Below are 12,169 nucleotides of genomic sequence, written 5' to 3'. Positions count from 1 at the left end.
AGCTGAAGCTGCGTGCCTGGTGAGGCGGCGTGGCCTGCTGTGCGTGGATGGGAACTGAGAGTATAAAAGAGTGAGAGGCCCAGGGTTCGGGGGAGATATAAAAACAAGGGAGATATAAAAACAAGGGGAGATATATAAAAACAAGGGAGATATAAACAGGGGAGATATAAAAACAAGGGAGATATAAACAGGGGAGATATAAACAGGGGAGATATAAACAAGGGAGATATATGGAGAAAGAAGAAACAGGACTGAATAAATGTGTGCAGAAGGATCCTGTAGCAGCGTCGTTCTTCCTGGCCTGTTGAGTGCGCGCAAGAAGAAGTACAGTCTCAACCTTTCAATGAGAAAGTCAAAGTCACAGAGAGAAAACAACTTGTGCTGGTTGTTATTTTTGTCACTATGACACATTCCAGGGTTGGCTGGGAAGAGGGAACCTCAGATGAGAGAATGCCTCCATCAGATTGGCTTGTAAACAAGTCTGCGGGGCAGTGTTTTGATTAATGATCGATGTAGGAAGGTCAGTCCACTGTGTGTGGTATCACTCCTGAGCAGGAAAGCTGTCATTGTAAAAGAAAGGAGACTGGGCAAGGGATGAGGAGCAAGCCAGTAAGCAGCATCCCTCCATGGGTTCTGTCTGTTTCAGTTCCTGCCTCTGGGTTCCTGCCTTGAGTTCCTGCTTTGATTTCCATGAATGACAGCCTATGACAAGGCATGTAAGCCAGATATACCATTTCCTTCCCAAGTTGCTTTTGGCCATGGCATTTATCACAGCAACAGAAAGTAACTAGAACACAGCTCTTCCCACCATTGTGTACAATGCTTTCCGTGCTCACCTACAAGAAGCAGGCACACGGCACCATGGAACAACACCCCCAGGATGCTACTCCAAAGTCAAGAACCTGAAGGAAACTTCTAGAGAAGGGGCCTAAGTACCCATACTGAAGACTGTTCTTACCACTGATGGGTAGTCTTATGTCAACTTGACACAGGGTAGAGTCACTCAGGGTGAGGGAGCCTCAACTGAGAAAATACCTCCTTAAGATCCAGCTGTAGAATTTCTTAATTAGTGATTGATACTGGGAGAGCCCAACCCATTTCGGGTGGTACCACTCCTAGGCTGGTGGTCCTGAGCTCTATAAGAAAAAGGGCTGAAAAGACCATGTGGAATAAGCCATAAAGCAGCACCCCCCTTCATGTAGCAGCCCCTGCCTCCAGGTTCATTTTCTATTTGAGTTCCAGTCCTGACTTCCTTTGATGATAAACTGTGACGTGGAAGCATAAGCCAAGCAAACCCTTCCCTCCCCAGGTTGTTTTGGTCATGGTGTTTTGTCATGGCAACAATAACCCTAAGCCAACTTTTGTTTACAGAGAAAACAGAGGCTCATAAGTTTGCACCATGCAACAAGCAAAATCTCAAGACCCTGAACAGCATTTTCTTTTCCAAATCTGGAGTCTGGAGAAAGTCTAGCTCATGCCATTGGGGTTACCTGCCCCAGACTGTATTCCACGTGTCTCGATAGGTGTACTTTTGTCCTTAGTCCTTATTCTGAAGCCCCTGTGCAGGCTCAGCAGCTACTTAGAGAGCCTTCTAAGTCTCATATCAAATGATACAAGATAGCCCATGCATTCAAAAAGCATACCGGGAGTTTCTGCTCACATCCTGCTGGCTAATGTTCCGTTGGCCAAAGCAAGAATACCTGGAGTAGCCTTGTCCTCTGCTACACCAAGGATGGCTAACTGTATTCCAGGATGGAGAAAAGATCCAGCCATGATACCTCCATCTGCCAGCTGACAAGAGCTCCCATATGGCCATGTTGTATAGCAATTTCCTCTAAAATGAAACATTCCCTTCCTGGAAGGAGGAAAGAGACTCATTAAGACTCAGGAAGTAAACAAAAGATGCCAGAAGCTCCTGAAATTGAAGACCCTCTCCTCAAGGTTACATAAGAGGTTAAAACCAGTGGCTAGGCAATAAAAATGGCCTCCAATGGAGTTGCCTGCAAGGTGTGCAGGGTGCTCCATGGAGCTTTCATGGGTCCTCAACCATGCTAGGGTGAGCCTCCTGATGATGCAAAGTCACCCGTGTTCCTGTTAAGTAACTCCTTCACCCACAGTTCTGGAAGCCCAGTCTACTGACCCAGACCTGGTGTAATTGTTACTTTGGTCTGTCTTCAGTGTCCTATCTGGGGTGAGTAGATGTTTGTTCGGTCTGTCCAGGAAAAATCGCATAACATAGAGCCCGGAAATGACCTGAGACATCAGTCATCATTCTGCTGACCCAGTGAACAGGCAATCTCTCTGGGCCTTGGTTTACTTAGCCATACAAACCGTGGGTACCAGGTCTTTGCATGTAAGAGTCATGCTCCGGAGACAGCTCAGGCAATTCAGTTCTTGATCACCAAGTTAGGGACCTGCCCTATTCCCCAGGTTTCCCTGGGCAAGAAAAGTAGAACAGCTGAGGACAGCCAAGTATTCAGGAGGGCGCCACTTCCAGGCTCCAGTTGTAAATTGTGTAAATTTTACTGGATTTTGACTCTGTTGGAGACAGTCTCAAAGATGAAAGAGTGGAACTTCTTTCTCATAGCCTTTGAAGGATGGGTCTCTCTACAACTTCACACACACACACACACACACACACACACACACACACACACACACACACAGAGATCCTTAGTATATTCTGTGTGAATGAGAAATGTCAATGTCTCCATCAAGACTGTCAAGATTTGGTCTTGTTGACATTCCACATTGTGGATAAGATCTCTCTCTCTCTCTCTCTCTCTCTCTCTCTCTCTCTCTCTCACACACACACACACACACACACACAAAAGTCTCAGGTCCCTCAGTGGCTAAGCACACACTGGCATTGCTGGGCAGTGCACTTAACCATAGAGGACACATCTTAGCAGTCTATGATGGTCTGTCACCACTTGTCACAGATGATGCTTAGTTCCCTTACTCCCATCCTCTGATTGGCACGCGTTGACACTTCATTTTCAGATCGGAATGACAGCACAAGGCAAGCGTATAAATAGGAATGGTGGTGGACACACAGAAAGCACATGCTTGCTCCGCATGTTTACAGTAGAAGTCGTTTACAGGCTCTTCCCGGTTTAAGGTGAGGGTGCATGGCCCATTCTTATGCACAGCAAATAGCTAAGAGAACATATTTTGTGGGATCCCTGCCTGGGCTCAGGTGACATGAGTACCCCTAAGAAAAATCTATGTCAGCCACAGGGTATGTCCTCTGGTTTCTGGAAGCACCTGGTAAGCACTACCATCATCACCAATATCATTCTACCCCATTCTGGCACTCCAAGAGACCAGCCCCCAGGCCGGCTTCTCTCCCACTCTTACACATTCTGGGAAGCAGATACTCACATGTCCCTAAGGATCCCATTTTAGTACTGAGCGCCCATCACTGCAATCTGATTTTAGGCATTGCTGTGTAAACACACGACCCTTTAATTCCATTTCAATTCAATTATGCAAATCTAATCACACATTCCGCTTCAAACCATTTTTCTTTCCTCTCAAAATCTGTCTACCAATAGCCAACAGAACCCACCACCAATCCAGGAACTCAAAGTGAGCATAATCCTAGTGTCTTAATTAAAAACTGGGAAATGCTATTGCTCCCTTCCTGAAGCAGCAAGTACATTGACAACTCTAAAACATCAAGTTTCAGCGCCAGAGGCAGGACCAAGGACACTCTGCCAGGCACATTCCCACTCTGTTCCTGGGGTCTCAAGTGTCCAGGAAGTACCTTGGGGCTTCTCTACATAGGGGAGCCCTGAGGTCCATGTTAACAGGCAGGAATGCAGGGCTCCATCCTCTATTATCTGCCGACACCCCCACTTACCCATTCCATAGACTGGGGCTCCATGGAAACCTTGCCTTGAGAGTAATGGTATGTATGTGTGTGCACATAAATATATACGTGTGTATGTGTGTGTGTGTGTGTGTATTGTGTGTGTGTGCTTGAGTATGCATGTACACATGTTAGATAATGAACCTTATTCTAGAATGCCTGTTATAGAAGATCCAAGGACAAAGAGGAATAAGCACAATCAGTCCTCTGCAGCCAGGGAAGCCAGAGCCAGGAGTGACATCCAAATGCTGTCTAGTCAGAGGAGGGCTGGGATACTGGAACCTCAGAAGGTAATAGAGACAAGGCCATGGTCGGGCATTTCTTGCCCATGGCTCCTCTCTTGTCCACATGGGGACAAGGAGTGGAAGGTGCTGAGGACAGGGCCTCTCACACAGCCAACCTTCTCAGACTGCTCTCCCTGCAGGGAGGCCTGAAGACAGGGCAGCGGGACTGTTGAGGTAAGCCTGCAAAGTCTTAATACGACCTGTCTTAGCTTATTAACTGGAGATGGATAATATCTGACAAATGACAGGAGATAAATTGTTAAGCAATATGCAAATATGCCTGCAGCAGAAATGGAAAATTACTATACAGTAAAAAGCTTTTACGGCTGCAAGAAAATTCAGAGGTAATTTGTCTCTGCGTCTCCTCAAATTCCAATCTCGCTGTTAGCTGTGGCAGAATGCTACATCCGTTACCACTCCAATTAGATCACCATAAAGGGGCTCCTGCGCAGGCTGCCGCTCAGATGGGCAGGCTGAGAGAAGATATTTACAATGTCAGGGTCAGGTTCAGCCACAGCAGCCCCAGGCTTGATGGTCTCCTTGGACAGTCACTTACACAAGAGCCCATATCAGATACCAGGAGAGTCTCTTCGGAATGCAGGCCTTGTGATCTGCTTCCTAGCCCTGTAGCAGGCTGGCTGGACCATTCCTCATCAGCCATTTCTGTAAAACATTAGACAGGCTGTGCAAATGACCACAGTCTGTCCTGGCCACATGGAGAAGGAATAGAAGAGGAAGTGGCTGGGGAAGTTTCCAGAAGTGGAACAGCTTACAAAGGGAGAGCTCACAGTTCCTAAACAATACACAGACCGTGTGACACAAGTCGCAGATAAAACAGAACGCTGCAGGGTCCTGAGCAGAAGGGTGGGGAAGTTCAGGAGTCCTGCATTGTCACTCACTGCAGGACCTGGTAGGCTTCTGGAGAAGTGAGTCCCTGGTAATGTGGAAGAAATCGCCCATCCAAACAAGAGACACTGGCTGCTCCAGGACATGGGGTTACACTGGTGGCAAGACTAGCTCTGCTCATTCCAGCTTCTCTCAGTCTTCCACTGAAGACAATGTAGGGACAACATCCCTGCAGGGAAACAGCTGTATTCTGTGTATGCATCTACATAGCCACCACTTACATGGGAGATAGCTGTCCTATGATGGGTGCGGTGATGGAGCAGCAGGGAAAGTACAGGGCCATGACCAGCAAGAGTAAGCTGCCAGAAGGATGTAGGGAGGCTTGGGGCTGAAATCAGCTGAGCTCAGCCCTGTGGGCTTAAAAAGAGGGAAGTGGGATGTCCTCCCCATCACTGCTACCCCTGCCCCATAGCTCCCTTGTACCAAGTTTTACATTTGATTTCTTTTTTGTTTGTTTGTTTTTTTTGTTTTTTTTTTTTTTTTGTTTTGATGGGTGGTGTTATTGTTAAGAAGAAGAAGAAACTGTGGTGGTGGCACATGCCTTTGATCCCAGCACTCAGGAGGCAGAGGCCATTGGATCTCTGTAGGTTTGAGGCCAGCCTGGTCTACAGAGAGAGTTCCAGGACAGTCAGGGCTATACAGAGAAACTCTACCTTAAAAAGAAAAAAAAAAAAGAAGAAGAGGAGGAGGAGGAGAAAGAAAGAAAGAAAGAAAGAAAGAAAGAAAGGAAGGAAGGAAGGAAGGAAGAAAGGAAGGAAGGAAGGAAGGAAGGAAGGAAGGAAGGAAGGAAGGAAGGGAAGAAAGAAAGAAGAAGGAAGGAAGGAAGGAAGGAAAGAAGAAAGAAGGAAGAAGGAAGAAAGAAGGAAGGAAAGAAAGGGAGAGTGAGAGAGGAAGAAAGAGAAGAGAGAGAGAGAGAGAGAGAGAGAAATTGGCCTAACCAATAGCTTTAGGTGAGTGACTGGTGGTTTGGGGATTTCTATGAGTACAGCCCTAATAAATAAATAGAGATCCCTTGAGAAAAACCTTATGTTTCCCAGGCCTCCTTACAGTCACAGTGACCGAGACACAAGACAGATTAACATGCACTATAATGCCATCCCTAAATCCCAGTTCCTCACCAAAGAGGTCCAAAATATTCATGTTCCTATGAAGAAAGGTCATAGCCAAATATGTCATGGTACAAATGCACAGATGCTCAAAGGGTCTTTTTCCATGGAGGTCCGCAATCTAGCCACAGTCAGGCACCATCACCAAGGTTGTATACCTGTCAATGCACAATACAGATCTGAAAGTGGAAGGTTCTGCTTCATGCCAAATGTGGTGTCAGATGGGCCACATGGGGCCCTGGTGGTACACATGGCCATCCTGGGATGTAAGAGGGTTGTAAAGCAGTTTCCTGTGAGTTAAGTTGAAGCCTTCCATTCTGGAGAGAAGCTCTGTGAGAGTCATGGAGTCCCAAAGGGAGGTTCGTTAAGACTAGGGAATCGAACAGTTTATGACTCTCAGGAGGGCCCTAAAACTAACCGTGTGCACACAACTCCTCCCTGACCAAAGTTATACAAACAGGAAGGACTGCTGATCCAGACCAGCTGGAGCTGCTTCAGAGACACTTTGACCTGTTGAGCTGTCTGTAAGCCATCCAGAGAACTTCGGGAGTCCAGGTTTTGTGACTTGTCACCCATGATGGGGTGGGCTTTCAGGAGTACCGCTCTGTTTTGTCAACATTCCTGTCAGCGATCCTCACCCATCCCTATAAGGAGCCTCGGGAAGTGCATGTCCGTATTAAGACACATTGGCCATAGCTTCCTGAATAGGTAGGTCTCTACCAGCTCTGAAAACGAGAGTGATAACTGGCAGCCGTAAAATGTCTGTGCAGAGTAAGGAGTCAGTTAACAGAGTGAAGAGACAAATTACAGAATAGAGGGGCTGGAGGGATGGCTCAGCAGTTAAGAGCACTGATTGCTCTTCCAGAGGTCCTGAGTTCAAATCCCAGCAACCACATGGTGGCTCACAAGCATCTGTAATGGGATCCGATGCCCTCTTCTGGTGTGTCTGAAAACAGCTACAGTGTACTCTTATATACAAGTAAAATAAATAAATCTTTTTTTTAAAAATTACAGAATAGAAGGGAAAATCTTTGCCAGCTTGTCATCAGTGGATTGATAGCAACAGTGTATGAAGAATTCACAAACAAAACGCTAAAAGAACAAGTAACCCAGGTTTTAAAAATGGCAGATGAACTGAACCAACACTTTCCAAAAGAAATACAAATGGTCAATAAATTCATGAAACGCTATGCTCAATATCTTTAGAGCTATAAAGAAACATAGCTCAACACTGTGTTGGTAGGCTAAAGACAAGACACTGAGACTTTGAAGAATTGATTTAAAAAATTCAAAACTTCCATTAAGAAAAATTCAAGGAAATATTTTTTTTAATTGACATTAAGCTGGGCAGGTAGGAAAGTAGTATGGATGTAGGAGAAATTGGGGAACAAATATGATCAAAACACATTGTATAAACTTCTCAAAGGATTCATGATAAAAAAAGAAATGTATACCATAAAATTATGTATTTTTTTATTCTTTGAGAATTTCATACACAGCATATTTTCACCCTCTCCCAAATTCATGACTTATTTTGGTTTTCAAGCAGCTAAGTTTAATTACTGTTGCCTATTGGTACATGAGTATAGGACCACACACTAGAGTATGGTCAATCTACCAGGGGCTATACCCTTAAAAACTGACTGTTCTTCCCCTACCAGCCATCAACTGTCAATATCTCCTCAGCTAGTAGTGGGAGCTTGTGGCCCCCTCCCTCATCAATGCTGAAATGCTGACAGGCTTGATATTATGCGGGTCTTATGCAGACAACCATAGCTGCAGTTGGGTTCATGGTTGCCATGGTCCTGTCTTGTCTAGAAGATACTCTTTTGCCCAGTCCTCCTCAACCCTATGGCTCTTATGATCTTTCTACCCGCCTTTCCATGATAGTCCATGAGCCTTGAGTATGAAGGTGTACTACAGATGTTCTGTTTGTAGCTGAGCACTCACAGACACCTACTTTCTGCACATTGACTAGTTTGGTTAACCTCTGTCTTCTTCACTTCTCTGCTGAGGACTAAGAGCTTCATTTTTTGATGTGTATAAAGATACATATTTAGAAGACAGTTTGAGACTATGTCCATATAATAAAATAATAGTAATAGGTTTTCCCCTAGTGGCTATGAGCTCCCAGCCTTCAGTTTCCCCCTGTGGAATGGGGTCAAATCCAATCACAAAGCAGTTGCTTACACTCATGTGTGTATCATTATTGTACCCACTGGCCTAGTTAGCCAGGCCACTTGTTTTCGTATCTTGTAGGGATTTGAATATTCCGCTTCAGATTTTATTCTATGATTCCACAATCAATTGTCTGATTTACAATTGGTGTTGAAAATAAATCTCTCACTTGGGAAAAAAGATGTACTAAGATTTCACTTCATCCCTGTCAGAATGGCTATCATGCTTATAATTACTTGTGTGGTGTTATTATAATCAATACTGGAAAGTTGATTGGTAATATTTCATTTACTAAGTATGGCTACCAAAAGGATTTCCTGGTTGGTTAAGCATGTCAGTGAAAAGAAAAACACTAACATTGAGATACTAGACTTAACAGCATTCTAAAGAAAAAAATAAAATAGACTACACCTTAAGGAGTGGACAATCTGAAGACAGTAAAGACTTTTTCTGGAGGCCTTCAGACACCATGTATTATGTTGGTCTGTTTCTGTTGCTGTAACAAGATACCTGAGGTAGTTTCCTTTGTAAAGAGGAAAGGTTTACTTTGCTTAGTTTGGAGGCTGACAGTCTAAGACATGGTGGCTTCAACTGTTTGCTTATGGCTAGGCCTTAGTGATGGATGAGGGTGAGTGATGTTAAAGACATTATGCAATAAAAGATGAAGACAGAGATGTAGGCAAGGACTAGTCTTTTTTTTTCTTTTTTTTGACATCAACTGGCTCTGACAGGAACTAGCCAGGGTCCCAAAGAACTACACAATGCAAAGGCCCAAGCACTCAGCCTGTAAGCCTTTGGGAGAGGGAATATACAAAATGCATCCAGATCATAACATTGCCAACCATTGTGTTGGGAAATTTCCTAAATGTCACTTCCCAGAACAGTTTATTTTTACAGGCAGCCTTCCCTGTGAGCATTACAGTATATACACTGAGATACTCACAAGCCCCTGTGAGTGTTACAGCACACACACTGAGATACTCACAAGCCCCTGTGAGTGTTACAGCACACACACTGAGATACTCACAAGTATGTACTGCTGGCCACTGCCATTGGCACGACAGGAAACAAAATAGTTTAGTCTTCTTTCTTGATCTGACAGAATCTTAAAATTTGGAAGCCATGTGCTCTCTGGGGAAGGGTGGTGGTGGTGGAGGAGGAGTCAGGGGAGGTACTTTAAAACAGGAAGAATAGTTCCCAACGAATGGTGATATCCATGAGTCTCTGGAAGCCATTATGACTACACAGGGCTCTTGTCAGACCACAATCACCCATGCAGCAGGTATGCAGGGCCTGGGAGTGTCCAGGAAGGGTGTGGGGAGGGCCTCTCTTATTTTATATCAGCAGGTCATGACCACAATGACATGGTTTTAGCAGGAAGTAACTATCTGGGGTAGTTCCCATGGAAGAAGAGCTTCCCTCTTCTGTAAGGAGTGTGTCAGGAACTGAATTAGCATCCAGCTCAATAACAGACTGGCAGCTCCTTGACTCCCCTGCCTTCTTGCTGCCACTCTCCTGTGCTCTGACCCCACGTCAAGGCAGGATCTGTTTCAGCTCTATGGATGATTTTATGCCTCAGGTGCTCCACTGCAAGCCCCCCCCCCCTTGCTGGTATCTCTCCCATTAGAGGAGCAGCTTGCTAGCGTGGATACACAAGGCTCACAAAATCCCCTGGAGCCCGGGAGCGGCAGCTGACATTTCAAAAGGTCAATCAATCACTCCATTTCATGAAATGTAATCATCTCCCAGGACCTAATGTAACAATAAAACCAAATAGAGCCAAACAATTAGGACAAAGCAATGATGCCCACACCAGGAAAGACTCAGAAAACAACTCATATAGTTTGGTGCACACACAAGACCCTGGATCCCAGAGCTCAAGATTTGAATCCCACCTCTGCCCTTGGCTCTGAGAATCCTCTTTCCTCAGAGATAAAATGAGCTGCCTTCAAGATGCTGCGTTCTGAAGACTGAATAGAAGTCCCTTCCTAGTAAGCTTTGTAGGAAACAGAAGAAATTCTGTAACTGTCTTTTCTAAAGATGGAACCCAAGGAGGAGCCCCTGAGCCTTATCTCATATGCTGTGAAGAGCTGGGGATCCCTGTCTGTCTGGGATAGGGAAGTCTAGGTAAGCCATCCTGGGAAAGGCTCAGAGCCGAAGGCCTCTTATCAGGGGACCTGAAGGTCAGGTGGGAAGGGGCCATTGCCATCCTGTCTCTCGCCCCTGAGTCCATCTCCTTGGTCTAGGGAATATTCTTTCTACCTTCTTGTGTCTTCTAGGACCTTCTTGTACCACATAGTCTATTACACACTGGACTTGGTATTACTCCTCTGATGTGGGGTATCACCCTGATAAGGATCCACTAAAGACAGGGCAAAAGGAAAGAACTGACCTTGGTTTCTATGGGAAAGGGAAGCTGGTGATGTTTCTAGAACACCTATTCCATGAGAATAGGAGACTTGAAGTTCATAGTCTATGCTACCCCCTCCCCGGGCAATCTCTAACCCACAGTAGACGCTCAGTAAATATTGCCCATCATTACTTATCACAATATCAATGTATCACCAGATGCCTAGAGTGTTAAAAGGGATTCAGCTTATAATCATTTTAGACGCCACATATTAGACACGTGGCTAAACTGAAAGTGAGGATAGCTGTTCCAAGTGAGCAGGAAGGACATCTGTCCAGGTGACAGAGCACCTGTGTCAAACTGATTCTGACCACGTTCGGAGTTGCTGGGAAGACGGGGAAATGGTGAGTTTCTATGAAGATTGCATCAAACACCTCACCCATGAGAGAGCCCATCTAGTCACTGGGATTAGCTGGTCTTGAGATAGCAGCTGGCAGCTTTATCAAAGCAGCTATTACGCCCTCTTCCATATGCATAAACTCTGTGTTTGACTTCTGCTTGAGATATGAGCTCCACAACGCCTGGCTCCACTTCATCCAGAAACATAGGCGTCAATATATTTCCCCATTGTGGTACCAGAAAGACCATTCTCAGAGATGTTTGTGTGCCCTAACAAAATACAGCGAGTGAAGTGCTTGCCACAAGAGCACAGGGACCTGAGTTTGAACCCCAGACCCCACGTTAAAAAAAAAAAAAACAATACAGCAACACACTGTATTAACCCTGATGCTGGGAAGCAGAGACAGGGGGACTTCCTGGGGCTTGCTGACCAGTCAGCATAACGGAATCAGTGCTCTCTGAGCAGAAACTGAGAGGCCCTATCTCAAAACACAAAGGAGAGGAAGAGAGAGGCATACAAGGTTGAGCTCCAGCCTTCACACACACACACACACACACACACACACACACACACACACACACACACACACACACACACACGGTGCACAGATAACATCATCAGCCCTCTAGGCATTGCACTCAGACCTCTCCATAGCACCTCCGAGCAGCCTTGAAGCTCACATGTCTACATTCTTGATACATTAGATGCCTGGTCATGCCATCTTTCATCCTGCTACACATTCACTACCCAGATGCTTGAATAAGTGGCATCTCCATCTGTAGCCACCTGAAGGGCCAGAAACCCCACTTCGATCAGGTTCCGGCTGATCTACAGAATATACACCCCACCCAGTCAGCTCTAAAGGAGCCATCTGAGAGCAGAGCAATCATTTTTATGAGGGCCATCAATTTTATTTTTATTGGCTTGGAGATGAAGGGACTTTGACATGTCTCTGTAAATTTGCAGGTATCCAAAGTGCTCTCCCTGGGGCATGCTCAGCGAAGGAAGCTAGAAAGACCAGAGGTTAGGGAGCAATTCCCACAGAGCCTATACATCCCCTTTCTTGCTGTC

This window comes from Mus musculus, chromosome 11 (genome assembly GCF_000001635.26).
Source record: "Mus musculus strain C57BL/6J chromosome 11, GRCm38.p6 C57BL/6J".
Lineage (NCBI taxonomy): Eukaryota > Metazoa > Chordata > Mammalia > Rodentia > Muridae > Mus > Mus musculus.
Note: the sequence above shows the minus strand (reverse complement) of the source record.